Source organism: Coturnix japonica, chromosome 11 (genome assembly GCF_054131305.1).
Source record: "Coturnix japonica strain WE chromosome 11, WE-NBRP24, whole genome shotgun sequence".
Taxonomy (NCBI): Eukaryota; Metazoa; Chordata; class Aves; order Galliformes; family Phasianidae; genus Coturnix; species Coturnix japonica.
The window spans coordinates 19643736-19659774 of record NC_140673.1 but is presented as its reverse complement, the minus strand read 5'-3'; the positions used below and the strand labels follow the sequence as shown (position 1 = coordinate 19659774).

Here is a 16039-nt window from a genome sequence, read left to right as displayed (position 1 = left end):
TGAAGCTCTTACAGAGAAAACATCAGTAACAGCAAAACAGCAGGAATTTAGGCAGACAGCCACTCCTTCCTTCTGCCCTTAAAAGGTTTGTGTCTGCACTGCATTAACAGGGATTGCTTTCTGCTGTAACACAGGCACCGAGAACAGTTTTGGTCACATCTGGATGGTGCCAGTACTTCCATACTCCATTTTATGTTATCTAAGCAGAGCAAGGGCTCTCAATACCCCACTTCCTATTCTCCTACCCCAATATACAGCTCCAGCAGTGCTGCACCCAGCTGCGCCAGCACAACGCCCTGAGTCACAGACTGCCATGAGCACCCTATTCCCATGGCATGCACACCTACAAATCTCAGGCTGCTGTCTGCTCACACGTGTGGCTCCAGAGATAATAAAGGAATTACTTATAAGAACACCTTATGTTTCCCTCTGCTCATTATCAGGATGACCCCCCTGCCTCCTGCTGCCTCATTTTAGCATCACTCCTGGAGAACACCTCACATAGAGCGCCAGCACAGCCTGACACAGCTCTCATAAGGTTTGTGAGTCTTTTTTCCCAGGGTGGAAGCACTCCAGTAGGACTGCCTCTGTTACATGTTTTGTGAAGAGCTAAGCACTTCACTTGAGCTATGAATCATCAGCAGTGACAGCAGCAGAAACATCTTGTCATAAGCAATGAAGAAACTTCAAATTAAGTATCCCACCAAATAATTTACTGAGATTGCCAATCCACAGTCAAGAGGACTTGCTTATAAAATCATTCATCATTTAAAAAGGATTGCAGGGACAAAAATCTAACTCCCCAAAGAACTTCCAAACTACTAAATCACAGGCAGCAAAGGAGAGAAGGGAGGTGAAGGCCAGTGTGTGTGCAGCACCTCTCGCACCTTAACAACTGCAAACATTTCTCACGTACCAGTACAGTGATCCATATGCCGACGTCCTGAGACACACTATTTAAATCTCCCCAGGCAGAAGCACCTTTTCCCAACCCAGTCACCATTTTTGGCAGCATGGAATCTTCACGCTAGCAGCCCGGCCTCAATTTTTAATCAAGTCTCAGAACAGAACGCAGTTCTTCACTGCACCCGTCGTACCTGTCTCAGCACCAACACTCACAACATGGTGCACAAACACTGGAAACAATTTGAAACTTTTCACGGTCTGTAAAGTAATGTAATGTGTCCCTGCAGTGAAAGCTCTCAGAACGCAGCTGGAGCAGCACCATCTTTTCTCTGTTCTGGGTGTGCTTTCCTTTAAAAAAAGCCTTTTCCTCTCTAGATTTGCTCCCTTTTTAAAGTCACGGGCATCTCCATGGCTTCTGGAACTTGAGCCTCTGGGATACAAAGAGCTGCTCTCCCTGTCCCATTCATTACACTCCCCTGCTTCTGCAGGGAGAGAAAGCAGCAAGTCACACCATCGGTTCCCTTCGCTGCACACGGACCATTGACTCCCAGAGCCCTTACATCACACGCACTGAACCAAGAAGGTATCACACACAAAAAAGAGCTATTGCACACTTAGTGTTCTCCCAGTGCTCTCTCTAGAAATGCAGCTAAGTCGAAACGTGGGGCTTTCTGGGATTTCAGCACAGCCAGCTTATACGTAGACCCAGGCTATGTCCATGTCATTAAAAACAACCTGCTACACTTGCAATACCTCACTGCTTCTAGCTATAACCCCACACCAGAAGTCAACAAGCTCGTTCAGCCCCAACAGCAATATTCCTCATCTGAGTCCTACCGCTCCTGCTTCCCAGTCTCTCCCCTATTCCCACCTGCGTATGATACTGGAAATCATATCCCTGTAAATACATTTTATCTTGAGGGAAATTATTCACTATCCTACAGAAGCCATTTCCTTCTCCAGCAGCACGTCCTGGTGCAGCAGGATAAACGACTGTGGGCATGTGTGTCTGCGTAAGGACTGACCTTCCAGTGCGCAGCTAATGAAGATCAGAAATCATCAAGTTCCCACTGCAGATAACTGAAAGCCTGGCCATGGACGCTTAGCAAAATGTTCAAGTGACTTCAAAGACCTCTGAAAAAGCCGCACTGAAATTCTGAGCCTTTAAATCTAGTTAAAGTGTTTCCCTACACATGGAACAGAGAATTGCCGGGCTGCCCTCCCCATGCTGCTCTTGGGGAATGGAGCCCTCGTGCTCAGCCCAGCCATTCATGGCACTGTCAGTCAATCTGAGCTGTATTTTACCAGTTCCCAAAAGCTCCCTGGGTGAAGATGGACCCCAGGACACTGCAGCAGAGATGGGCCCATCCTGCACACAGAGCCACGCGTGGGCTGCTAAATGGCATTCATTAATCAGGCTCCGACTGCTCCACTTCACCAGGTGGTAGCTCTTTATAGACACTGCCTCATTTCTTTATTTTTTAAATGCCTAGATTAGTTTAGCGCAAAGCTGTTGAGAGATACAATTTGTCTGAGGAGATGATCTATAGATGATTGAATGAGTGCTAATCAGGCTCACACAGCCCACAGAAGCAGCCCGCTGTACACTGCCCGGCTGCAGTACAATGACCAACAGACCCTGCCTTCTCCCCAAACCTCAGCAGCCCCATGGCAGCAGCAGGGCATCTCCCAGCACAGCCACTTCTGCTACAGGGCTGCACCCTGAGGCTGCTGGAGCCACCAGCTCAGAACAAACCTTGCACTTGGTCACAGCTGCTAAGCCAGACAGATTCCTGCTTGCACTCCTGAACGTATGCATAGTTAAGAAATAAATTATCAGGGAGATCTCTTTCATTCAGATTAGTGATTAGAATATCTTTTTCTTCTTGAAGCAGATTTTTCTTCTCAGCTGTATCTGCTGCTATTCTGGGACTCTGTATTGTTTTCCCTCAATGCTGCAGAAAATGTTTAGCAGCTAATTGCACAGTCAAGTCCTTTCACATCGTTTTCACTTTGACAAGAGTAATTAAAAAAGCTAAACAGCTCGGGAACCAATTGATTAGGTCTGCAAGCTCTGTTTGGGCAATATTGAGGTGCACGTGTACAGAACAGCAAATTTTCGCAACACACTCCTGAACATTTATCACTTACTGTCAGATCCTTGCAAGATCTCTTCTTTGCTCCACTCCCATCCCATTATCGCAGCATTTGTCTACGCACTGTGCGTATATCCACACCACTTGCATATGGGCTTTGCGTGCACCCTGCTTCAGGAATCAAGAAAATTAACCCTACGGGACAAAGAAAATACTTTCCTTTCATCTCCCATACTCACAGTCTCCAAAGAGTCTCAGTTTGCAAACAGACTCCACCAACTCCCATCGCAGGAATGCAACCGCACAAGGCTACTTTGTCACTGCTTTTGAAAGACTGCATATAATGACAACTTCTGAACTTTTGCCAGTTTGTGTACATAAACCTGCGCCACAGAAAAGGCAATTTGAAGCAGAATCCTGTCTGCAGACGCCTTGTGATACGGCACTGAACCACCTCTTTGCTTGCCTTCATGTTGATCCTAGTTCTCCATAGCAGCACTTTTTCATATTATAACTTTTCAACTACATAATTTAAATTATAAGGTGAAGGGCTCCAAAATTACAACAGATGCACCAAAACGGTGAGCTTATGAGCGGTAATGAAATGGAAAGTCTGGAAGCCTGAGGGTACGCACATTCAGAGGTGCTCCCTGTAGTTTCTTTTCAATAAAGCTAATAATTCTACAACAACAAGAGAAATTGAAAGGGTTTTATATATATATATATATTTTTTTATTATTATTATTTTTTAATTTAAACCACTTCCTTTTCAATTATGCTTTCTTTTTGTGTTGGGGTACAGAACTAAGCACATATTAGAACATCTCCCACAAAAGCCACAAGGTGAAGAGCTGACAGGAACATGGCACAACTTTAACCGAACAAACTCCCTCCATTGGTGACCTGGGAATCATGAGTCACCTTCAGTGCCACCTGCCACCCAAGTGTTGGTGCTTCCCAAAGCTGACAGCTCCGTCCCCATGTACCCACCACAGGGTACTGGGCAGCAATAGGGAATGGGTTCATGGCAAGAGTCACCAGTATTAGGAAACAAATCTATAAACATATTCCTGGTACCACCTGGAAGAGGCTGGGCACACACACAACTTCTTGTAGAGCAGTTTCAGAAGAAAACCTGCTTTGTGGCAGCTCCATCACACCCACTGCTGCAGCACAACAGCAGCCTGGGGACCTACAGCCTCTTTCTTTGGTACAAAAAGCCACCAGCTGCCCTCGTCAACCCACACAAGGTACATGCAAATCCCTCCAGGAAGGCTGAGGATGTAGAGAACTGTATGTAAAAGGATACGCTGAAAGGAGCAACGGGAAGGTTTCACACATTTGCAAATGTGATAATTTAAATGACAAATGTAACAAATTAAATCCAGCTTGTTAGCTAATAGAATATTTAATTATGTGCAATGAATTATCACTTAAAAGATTTGGGAATTTAACCAGTTATTTTCACAACGCGTGACATGCTCCTGAGAACAATCTGATATCAGCTCAGCACTGGCCCCCTGCATCTCCTTCCACCTTACCTTGTTTATAGCTCTATCCTGTAATAGTTTTTACTTGTTTCCTTGATGCCTTAATTTCCTGCAATAATACATCTGCCATGAATAATTAAGCAACGCATTTGCTGCTCACTGAAAGCTGAACAAGAGCAATAAATCAGTTCCAGGACCCTCTGCCAGCACAGAGGCAATCGCTGATCTGCTGCGGGTTGCAGGCTGCGGTGGGAACAGCACAGAGCACTCAAGGAGGCACTGGGCAGAGTAGCACCACGGCTGGTCACAGAGTTTCAGAGTATCCTGACTCCCAAGGATCATGGAATCCAGCTCCTTGCTCCACTGTACCACCCAAACTCTATGGCTGAGAGTGGTGTCCCAAATCTCCCTGAGCACCAGCAGCTTGGGGCTGAGCCTTCTGCCCTGTGCAACCTGTTTCATGTTCACTGCCCTCTGGTGCAGAGCTTTTCCTTGACCCTCCTCAGATGCAGCTCCATGCCGTTCCCTTGAGCCCTGTTGTGTTTCCAGAGAGCAGAGCTCAGCACTCTGCAGCTTCCCCTCTGCAGTAAGGCAGCAAAGCCCATTCTGGCACTTTCCAGAAAACTTAAGTGTGCTTTGTTCTTTGCACTTACTCATTATTTTGAGCACTCTCATTTTCATGGTTGTTCCCACCATTTCCCTGCTCCATGGGTAAGAGAGCAGCAGCAGCAGATTTTGCCTGAGTGAGCATCAGTCCCCGCTTAGCACCCAGGAGATGGGCTGCCTTGCATTCCTTGCTGTATTTGCAAACATCTCCCACTGCCTGAAGTTCCACAGGCAGCTGAGGCTGCAGGATGGGAGCAGAGTGCTGAGGGATCATCTGTAGTCAGACCCATTACCCCCTCTGAAGGTTTATCTCGCTGATTCACATTCACCCTCAGACAGCTGGGCATGCTGCATTCCTCACTTGTTTTTGTGGGTTTTTTTTAATATGAAGACTGATAGAAGATAGGGAAGAAAGACAAAAACAACAGCGATAACACTTCCCTACACCACTTCTACTCACATGCATATCAGAGGAGAGGAACAATAAAACAACTTTCCATTACCAGAACAGCATCACCTTTTAATTGGAATGAGGTTTAGAGTGCAAACGTGTTAGAGAAAGCTCAGCTGCAGAGCAGACAAGGGGCTCCAGCTTGGCAGAGCAGTGCCATTACAAACCTAATCAAGCACAGGTACCCAGCCAGGCCCAGGAAATGTCAGAGGCACCATCAGGATTCCACGTCTTAATTTGAGAATCCTCCCCCATTCACTAGAAAGCGCAAAGGCTCAGAAAAATTTTTAAAGGTCAAAACGTAGAACAGTTCATCATTAAATTTCCTTACAAAACACCCTCATGCAGAAACAAACCGTGTAATGTTCCTGTTTTTAATTCTGTTGACAAAAGATTGTACATATTTTAAAAACGTAACGCTTAGCAGCTGTGCCGCCAGTCTGCCGAGTTTGCATATAGAGCTGTAATATTACCATACTCTATTATTCATAACAGGCAACAGACTTCATTCTCGGTCTTGTGAAAAATAATTGCAGTTCGAAGCCAAAGTCTGACGGCAAAAAACATCCCAACAGAATGGCCAGAGTTTCCAGAATGCAGGAGCTCCCGTAACAGCCTGTATCTTGATTTTAATAAATTCATATTAATTTTTTTTTTAAATGAAAAAGATAAAGAAATTTCTTCTGATCTGTTCTTGAGAAGGCTTTCCAAGCAGTACATGGCTCTTAGACACAAAACACAGAACAGGAGAAGCTCCAGCGAGCAAACAGCTTGTTTCTTAACAACAGCAACTAAGCCATGAAATAAGTTATCTTTTAGCACATGGCACTCTCCTTTCAAAGTCTTTGGACTTCACTCACCCCATAAATGTCCAGAGGTTGGTGTGCAGTTACTTAAAGGAAGAAAAAAGACAAGCATTTCCACTTTTCCTTGGTGTTCACAAGCTTTGCTCGGCACCTGACCTGAACCTCCCATTTAAGAACCTTCTCCTAGCACCAGGCAGGAGGTCTGCATTCACCTCGTTCTGTAGGTTCTCTAGACTGATTCATGAGTTGGAGACCTCATCAGTATGAGCAGAGCAGAAAGGCTATCAGATCTAGTAGGTCTTTGGGACAGTGCTCCTCATTTCTACATAGCGCTGAGTTTGTATATCCCAGAAGAGCACAGCATTGTTGACTCCGTTGACTCCTGTACAGCTTCTGATCCAGTAGAACTGCACAAGGTTGCTGTCTACCAGCTGTTTAGGCAGTTGTGTCTCATTCTGTATTTATGTAGCTGATTACTCCTATTTTCAAACATCTATCTGCATTTCCCCTTATTGACACACTTCCTTTCAGACAGTTTCTCCAATTTGTAAAGATCATTTTGAATTCTATTGGTGTCCTCCAACATGCTTGCTGCTCTTCCCAGCTTGTTGCTGCCTGCAAATTTAATAAGCATGTTCTCTATTCTATCAGAGAGATCATTACTGCAAATGCTGAATGCTACCAAACTGCCAAATACCCACCCTATGAGCAGATGTTTCATGAGAAAAAGTCTCATGAGGGAGTATTGAAAGCTTTACTAAAGATAAATGACATCTACTGCTTCTCCATTCACAAGGCCTGTTATCCTGTCATTAAAGGAAATTAGATTGATCTGACCTTGACAAATCTACGTTGGGTATTGTTCCTTTGCCTGTGTGGATGTAACAATATTTAAAGTTGTTGCAATTAATAATGCTTTAGAGAAGCAATAATAAGCATCCAGCTTCTTACAACAATACCTAATTTTAGATATGAAATGGGAACTAATTTGAGTGGGATGAAAAGAGCAGAGAACGTCTTCCTTTTCACACCTCCCTTAAAGACATTGCATTTGTTGGCCACTGCTGGAGACTATGGGAGGTAATTCTGAGCTACACAGGCCTTGAGTTTGATGCAGTCCAGCAATGATTACATCACATAATACAGAAGTGCAGCAGAAGCTCAACAAAGAAAACTCTGTATTTACACAGTTGTCTTAACTTGAGGGATATACTGGGAAACAAACATCACAGTGCGTGTGAACTCACCCTCTCCGATTGTATCACACTGTGCTGCTGGAGCAGGAGGATTGCCTCTGGGTCCTCAAAGGCTGAGATTAAAACAGCTCTGCCTTCATTCACAGAACGAATATAGAGGTGATTTAGGTGCGTACAAGCTCTGACAGCACTCATCAGTCACATGCACTTAACGATTTGCATGAAGTCCCTATTATTCAGCAGCACACTCCTCTATGGGTCACTCCCTTCCACAAACCAGGTTCCCTTCCCCTCAAAACTACTGAAGTGCACCTGTGGTAAGGTCAAACATTTTCATAGACGTTTTATCTGTAAACGACACCACTGCTTGTATTACAGAGTACAGAAGCAAAAATCCTCTCTGTTTTCAAAAGCATCCAAATACAATTTCTGCAGAAAGAGCCAAGAAGCAAGCACCCAACTCATAAACCACAGCCCCCCAACTTCAGCTCTGGCAGAAAATCAAGCAAGGAGCATTTCGGCCATGAAAGAAATTCATACAAAGGTAAACCAAACAGCTTATAACAAAGAACTTAGCATAACCCCTACTGTAGCGCATGCAACAGAGCATATAGGAGTACCCTGGAAGCCCTCACAGGACACACGAATGGTAAGATAACAGCCAGGACCATTACCTCCCCTTACAGGGAATAGGAGCAGAGAGAGCTCTTCCAGCTCTTGGACTGCCCCTTAACATCCCCCTGAGAGCCCCAGGCAATTCGTTGTGCTCAGCACGCCCAGAACGAGCACACTGTGCCAGGACAAGGCATCCCGGAGTTTTACAAGAGAATATGAAAGTATTTTCTCTACTTTCCCTCTCGCTTCCCTCCCCCTGCTGCCATGGCCCCATCACTTATTAAATGCCCCGTAAATCAAAGAATGGTAGACGAATGAGAGAAGCCCATTTCTGTCAGGGTTTTCTTGCATTCTGACACCACAGAAAGCTTATCTGTTTGATGCTACATAAGATGAAAACAGGTAGCCATCCCCATCACATCGGTAGTTTAATCATCCTAGGCATTTCACAGGATTTTCACCGCTCATCACTCAGTTCTTCAATGAATCTTCCCTCATGTAATTAAACACTGCATAAGTAAATATACTTACGGCCTTCTCTTGCTTCCAAGCTGGCTTTTGTCAAATACAAGGGCTGAAATCCATTCACGGCAACTCTCACGTTTACCACCAAAGTGAGGACTTCAGTTTTTAGCTCCAAAACCAGCGAAATACTATCTCTGCCTTATGTAGAGCTCCACACTGAAAGCAGCAACTTGGCAATGTGTGCACGTCTACCACCCTCACAAGCCATGAACTGGATTTGACAAGCTGGTGACAATGTACCATCCTGTCTGCCAGGCACACTTGTGCTGGTGCCAGGACTCAAACTGGTTGTAACAAACGGAGTTTTACAGGGGCAAACAGACCTGTGTGAGTAAAGCTGCAGGATGTTTCCTGGCCTTTTTGGATTCCATTTTTCCAAGCAACTTTTACCAGAAGTAACAACACGTACGTTAATAGTTGAAGTGAACTTGTCTAAAAATAAACAGAATGAAAACACGTAGGTGTTCTGCACTCCAATATCCAAGTACAAGCTTGAGAGCCATCGTCTTCTCCTCCCTACACTACAATTAACTTGCAAGGGCTTTTATCATTCACCTTTGGGGTGAACCAGGACAGTCATCAGAGGTAGAAATTATTTCGAATAATAAAAAAAAGAGAAACGCATCAAAAGCAGGCAAGAAGGAACCTGAGGGCACAGCCTTCCTCTTAAACGTGCGGTATTAACCAGTGTCAAATGTGGGTGATTATTGTCCTCTCTATGGGACCGTGTTCCCAGAGAAGCCAGCATCAACTGGAGCTCAGCAACCCCTCACAGCGGAGGAACCTGCCATGCTGACAGCACCCAGCACGCCAATGTGCAGCAGCCACCCTGGTGCCACCAGCCTGCAGTGGCCTTTCCACTTGCTCTATGTTTTGACCAGATGCTATTTGTAAGAGTCAGCCCAATTTTCAAAATGCACTAATGGAAACTGTAGTGTTAATTAATGGGAAAAAAATGGCAAACAATGGTAACGCATCTAATGAAGGGCAACCTGAAAAGGACAGCAGGGCTCATTCCAGTGTGCATAGCATGAAGTGGAAAATATTTTGTAATTATTTCTTTAATGCTATGTGGAGTGCCCTGATTATGAAGGCCTCACACTATAACACACCCAAAAAAGCCCAAACGGAACGAACATTCAGGACAAAGTCTGGCACTGCAGCCTGCAGTTCACACACTAATGTAAATCCGTTGTACATCAGATGTGCTTTGGTTTAATCCACTAATCATATGTCAATAAAGCGTTTGAGTCAAAAGACATTTCTACAACTTAGGGCTTCCAGCAAGCACCCTCTGGTGCTTTCAGATCAACAAAATAAATGAGATTTGTCTTCAGCATAGACAAAGCACTGATTCACACAAGGAGCTAAATACAGCATTCAATTAAAAGCACACCACTGCTTCCCAGCTACTTTTACACAAAGACGGACATCTTACCAGAGAGAAAAACATCTATGAACAAAAGATTTATTTAAAGAAAAACGAAACACACAACACGCCATCAAAACAGATTGAACAACATTCTGAGCAAATTTCATACTTGTAGTTGTTCACTAAATCGTGCTTCTTCATCCTGTATTACAATATCCCATCATTCCAAAGTGCCAACACAATGAACAGATAATCAAAGAACAAAAATAGAAAGAAAAAAGGCATCCATATTACTACTTTATTGCTTTTTTACAACTGATCAGCTAAAACAGCACAAGCTCCAGCAGGCCTCATACTTTTTCCTCACCTGAGGAATGACAGCATGACAAACCATATTACTTAATCAGTATTCCCCAGCACTACTTTTCATCTCAAAGGATGCCACCATCACTACTAGGGAATATTTTAAAACATCTCCCTGAAGTATTCACAGCAGCCTGTGCAGTCACAACTAGCCAACATCTGGGAATACACACAACCAGCCTGCAACTACATTTGGAAACTGAAGGACGAGCTTTACAAGACCGATAGTTGGTAAATAACAGCAAGGGTTGGTTACTTGGACAAAATTACTTGGGTAAGATGAGCTGTGATACAGCAAAAGGTATTTTCACAGAATCCTTGGAGTCAGAAGGGACCTTAAAGGCCATCAAGTGCAACACTCTACTGCAATGAGCAGGGATGCCTACAGCTCGACCAGGCACTCCGAGTCCCATCCACTCTGATCTTTCTATGAAGTTAAAGAACCCAAGCCACGCTAACAAAACAGGAGTTTGCATCCTGGCAATTGGAGACTTAAGAAGAGATCCCAAGGTCATCATAGAGGACCATGTTTCCACCTCAAAGCTATGGGCAAACATGTAAAAACTGTTGTGTGACACAAGGTGACAGATCTTTTCTCAGTGCTGGTCTCCTGGCTTTAACAACACTTCTAGAAGTCTGCAAGATTTGTGGAGACCTATAAATATGATCCCTGATCAGAAAAATCAAGACCAATTCATTTTTCCCACAATAAAAAGGACAAACTTTCAAGACTGTCTGACTTTTATGTTCTAAGTTGCTTCTCAGGGAGACTGCATTAAGTGGCATGAATCTCTAGCTTAGCTGACACAGGTTACAGCATCCAGAGTCTGAACCCAAAAACACACAAACCAAGCCTAAAATAAATACAGATTTGTAGAAGTAATGATTACTTGCCATTTTCCCAGATCACACAGGAGATGGGTAAATTCTCCACCATTTAGTCTTCAAATCATGATTTGATAGTCTCTTAAAAGCTACGTGCTACATCATTCAGAGCTGTTAAAAGCAGATGCAAAAATTACTCTCTGAAATTACACAGCCTCCGCTGTGCAGGTCACAGTACAAGTCTACACTGATCTGATTTCTGGCCCTACAATCTATGAATCTACACTGTAGATAAAATTTTAAGCAGCTCGCTTTACTGTTTTTCTATATCACCCAGCCAATAAGTACATTTTTAGAACATACTCTCTCTCTCTCAAGAAAGTGTACTCAGTATATCTGCCTCCAGCTCCTGCTGCCACACCAATAGCTTGCATAGATGTGAAGAGCAGCAGAGCAGCTCTGGCCACCCAGCCCCATCTCAATACCATGGGTGGCAGGCAGATGTGTGACATGAGGAGCCTGGTGCAGAGGCACAAGACAGAGCCTACACGCAGACCTCCTTCAAACCAGCAGCCCCACAAGACGACTGATGAGTGATAACATGCCCAGAGCTCTTCGAAAGCAAGATGCTGTCTGAAGTTGCATTGCAGCCCTGGGTTCAGGAGCAACTTGTCACTGGGGACTGGAATATGGCGCCAGGAAGGGATCGCTAAATATTTATGCTGTTCTTACATCCTCCATAGGTCTTTGTCATGACCACTGCTGGATAAGAGCTATGGGGCTAAGGCAGACCTTTGACCCAGCACCTGATGTTGACTGATGAGTGATGGTGGCTTTAAGAATAAATAAAAAAGACAAATTGCAATGCTGTGACCTGCTGTAGGTAGCTATCCAAACAAATTCACAGGAGTCCTGCAAGTGCTGGAACAAAAGGGGCATGGCTATAAATGCAGAAAGATCTGTTGTCTACTCTCAACACAGCATTTGCTTTTACAGTGTCCTTCCTATCTTTTACATCTGCAATGCTTGGCTACAAGCCAGCAACACCTAGATATTTTACAGAAAAGTGAGGTATCATTTATGCCTAAAAAATATATATGATGAGTAAGGACAGTAAAAATGAGCTGCACAATGACTGTGGTTAATATTTCAGCCTGCCCCTCAATGATGCAACCCCAGTGCCTCAGTTACAGGGGCTTTCCTAAACAATCTTTTACATGTTCTTTTCACTGATTGAATTTGTCAAGCTAGTCAAGGCAGAATTGCAGAAAATTAGTATTTACCTGTGTTGTAATACCTGGATCTGATCATACCAATTACACCTAATCACTACATTCAGTGTTTGGGGATGGGCATGCAAACAAAAATGAGGAAGTGGAAACAGATGTAAGTCAGCAATGGAAAAACCTCAGGTCCAGCTTTCCGGATGGGACCCTGCCATTCAGCTCTGCAAAGCACAACATCAAGTCCAAAGCACCTGCCACTGAGCCACCATTTGGGATGCAAAGTCAAGAGGCAGAGCTGAACTGGGGAACAAAGCTCCACCTGCATCACAGGAGCAAAGCAGTACAGGTAGGCACACACCTGGGGCACAAGAGAAGTGAATGACAGCAAAAGCTCCAGTGCTCTTCCATCCAAAATCTCTGGACAGCACTTCACCTGCAGGGCAAAACCCCTGGCAAAACAGAGCTCACCTGGAATCATGCATCTAGGAAGGGCATGGTTCTCTCCCATTTCTCACACTTCACAATTTTCAACACCTCAGCTTTCTATTTGTTTTTAGGTGCCTCCTCAGTACACCTTGCACCCAAGAAACTATGGGAAGAATCTGCATGGCATATACACCTATCTGATAGAAAGGACCAAGGGTAGGTTTGAGCTGCTTTGGATTTGAGGTCCTCACTCACAGGAGGAGATGGGAAGTGAAGGACCTGTCCTACAGGCACCAGCCCACTGCTGCAAGCTGCCCTTAAACAAAAGTCAAGTTTGCTCCATCTTTAGAAATCAGAAGGTGCAAATTGTTTGTTTACCAGGTCTCACTTCACACCTAGTTGCCCAAAGCCACTGCCCTGGTTCTTTCCTTCTACAAGGTCACTTTTGGAGAGCTTTTCTTCCTTAAGACCTTTGAAATTCTGTGATTTTGGGGATGGGTCACCTAATCCCTTCCTTTGGCTAATGGAAGCCTTGCTGAGGACATCAAATACAAAGCCTAATTTTAAGAAAACAGACCAACAACAGAACACATCACTGATGAGGGTATTGATTTTTTCCCCCTGGTTTCTCAGCGTTTTGTTTTGAGAGGGGATTTTTGTTGTTGTTTTGTTATTTATTTATTTTATTAGAGTAAATGACACATTTCCGAAGGCTTGAAAAGAGCATCTTTTAGCTGACAATTGAACTGAACATTAAATGAAATCTGCAAAGCCGTTTTTCCCTTGCACAATCAAAAGCTGACAGACAGGGATGCACAGAGTGCATAAAAAACACAAGCAAGCTGAGGGAGAAAGTGTAAAACAGTCATCCTGAATCAGCTCTGAGCCGCTCTAATGGAATTAGGGTCACCCTGACAGAAACACACTCAGATCACAGAGAAAATTTAATAATTTCTTACTGCAGTCTGTAAAAGCAGGCGAGGATTTGAAAGTGCTTTCTGCCAAATTAGCACTTCCCTATCGACCGTTCCTCACACATACCCCCCTCCTGCTCACCTTTCTCCTCCAAACCCCTCACTGGAGAGGCCCCGAAAGCACTGACTCCATCCTGCTTGCAGGGAGAAACCCAGAGAGCCGTGTGTTTAACCTCTGGATGCCCCTTCGATTCCTCATTGCTGGTGTTATTCACAGTCCCTGTGAACTCAGCTCCAGGAGCAGCATTGCAGCGCACCCGCCGCTAATTCCGCTATGTGATACATATTCAATCTGTTTTATCTCAGGCGTTAACGTCTTGCTGTCTGCCAGCTGCCTAATTGTCAGCAAGCTCGAGCAGCCAGGCTGAATGTGTTGTGACAACAACAGCTACAAAGCACAGGCTGGGAAGGTAGGGGCGCCCAGGTTCTGCAGCACCCAGCTGCTGGCAGAGGCAGCCCCTGCCCCAACCCTTCCTACCAGTACCAAAGCAATGCTGCAGACTGACTCCAGGAATGCAGAGATAACTGTGCTACCATTATTGAATTATTTTTAATTGGAGAAACAGAGGAGCATTCTGTGATCCAGAGCCTCGCCATCCTTCTGCTGCATCCCAGCAGCACTGCAATGGGAAAAAGGAAGAATCACAGGGATATACCAGGCACAGCCAAATTTCATCAGGAATCCAAGTGAACTATCTTTGACTGGGGACACCAAGATGCTTAGAGGACAATAAAAATGAGGAGAGGGCATATGAGGTGCCTCTTATCAACATCTCTTTCTACCTTTTGCAATAAGGTCCACCATACATTCTTCCCATCAGGGAGTTCTCTACCAGGACTCCCAAACACCATTTCCACTACCATATTTTGCCCAGCTCCACCACTGACAGTAGTATACAATACAGCAAAAAATTAATCCTGAAACTGCATAAGTGCAAAGTTTCCCTCGGTCGCCTGCCCTTCAAACATCTCCCTGCCACTGGGAGCATCAATGTTAAAAGTCAGAAGGGCAAAAGAATCTATCAGTTGCCAAAACACACAGAGCAACACTTCCCATCCAGAAAGACCTCAGTTAATCTACAGTGGCTGTAGCAGTTAAAAGGTCACTGTCCTCCCAGATTTGCCTTGCAGATTAGGATAAAGTAATTCAGAGTCAGTCTGCACCGGAGAAAAAGACATACATACTGATATGTTTGCTTCTCAAGACAGAAGTGTTGCACATCTGAGACACCAATATTTGGATCTGGGCCTGTGAAACAGAGCCAAGTTTCTTCACTGTAAGCATGTGGAAGCATTCCACATAACTGGCAAACCATATCCACTACAGATTATCCTTAGACCAAGAACTGTCCTAGGATGTCTCAAACTCCACCAGCTTGTGCACAGCTGATGGAGGAATGTGTTTATTCCTTGCAGGGACCAGGATGACGATAATGAATTTTTTTTTCATACCTCGAAACATGAAATATATACTTCTCTGTGCCAGACTCCAAAATGGGACTTAACACATAGACTTAAAATAATCTAAATAAACCTCTTCTAGCACCTCTAGTGATGGTAAAAATAGTAAATTTTCATCTTTCTTCACATCAATCTTCAGCCCCCTCTTCAGCTTCTCCAAATTTACTCTTCCCCTTTAGTCAAGGACACTGAAGAATTCCAGTCCATTTTCTCCACCCAGCCAGGTTCTTAATGGCATGGAGACCTCCTTCAGCCTTCACCAAGTTACATCTCAATTACAAAGCCTGGTGACCAACTAAAGCTAGAGTGAGAGGCAGATGGCTGGTGGCAGCTCAGGAGGTGCATCATGGTCACCTCCCTGCTCCACCTGGAGCATCCCACAGGCCCTGGGAGTTTGCAAAGGCACTGAGTATTCACAACTGCATGAGAGCCTGCAATGAACATGTCAATGTTTGGCCACTCTGAAAAACAAATCCTCCAAAACTATTAATTGTTGGTGCACAGAGGTGCTCAACAACATGCAGATACGTGTGATAATAACCAAAGCACCGCAGCAGCTCGTAGCGGGCTGTCCCACCCCATGCTGCCAGCAGAGAGCTACAAAGGCTGAATTCCTAAGGACCTCAGGTGCCAGACATGAGGAGAACACCTTAAGTACCACCACAGGAAATGCTTGACTCCAATTCTCCTACAGGTGTAGG

The 16039-nt window shown here is 44.5% G+C and overlaps 1 protein-coding gene across 33 annotated transcripts in view; it reads right to left on the bottom strand.

Moving 5' to 3' along the window:
- The window catches only part of PTPRF (protein tyrosine phosphatase receptor type F), a 332623-nt gene that overhangs the window by 196883 nt on the left and 119701 nt on the right, over window positions 1-16039 (bottom strand). The gene's annotated exons all lie outside the window — the stretch shown is intronic.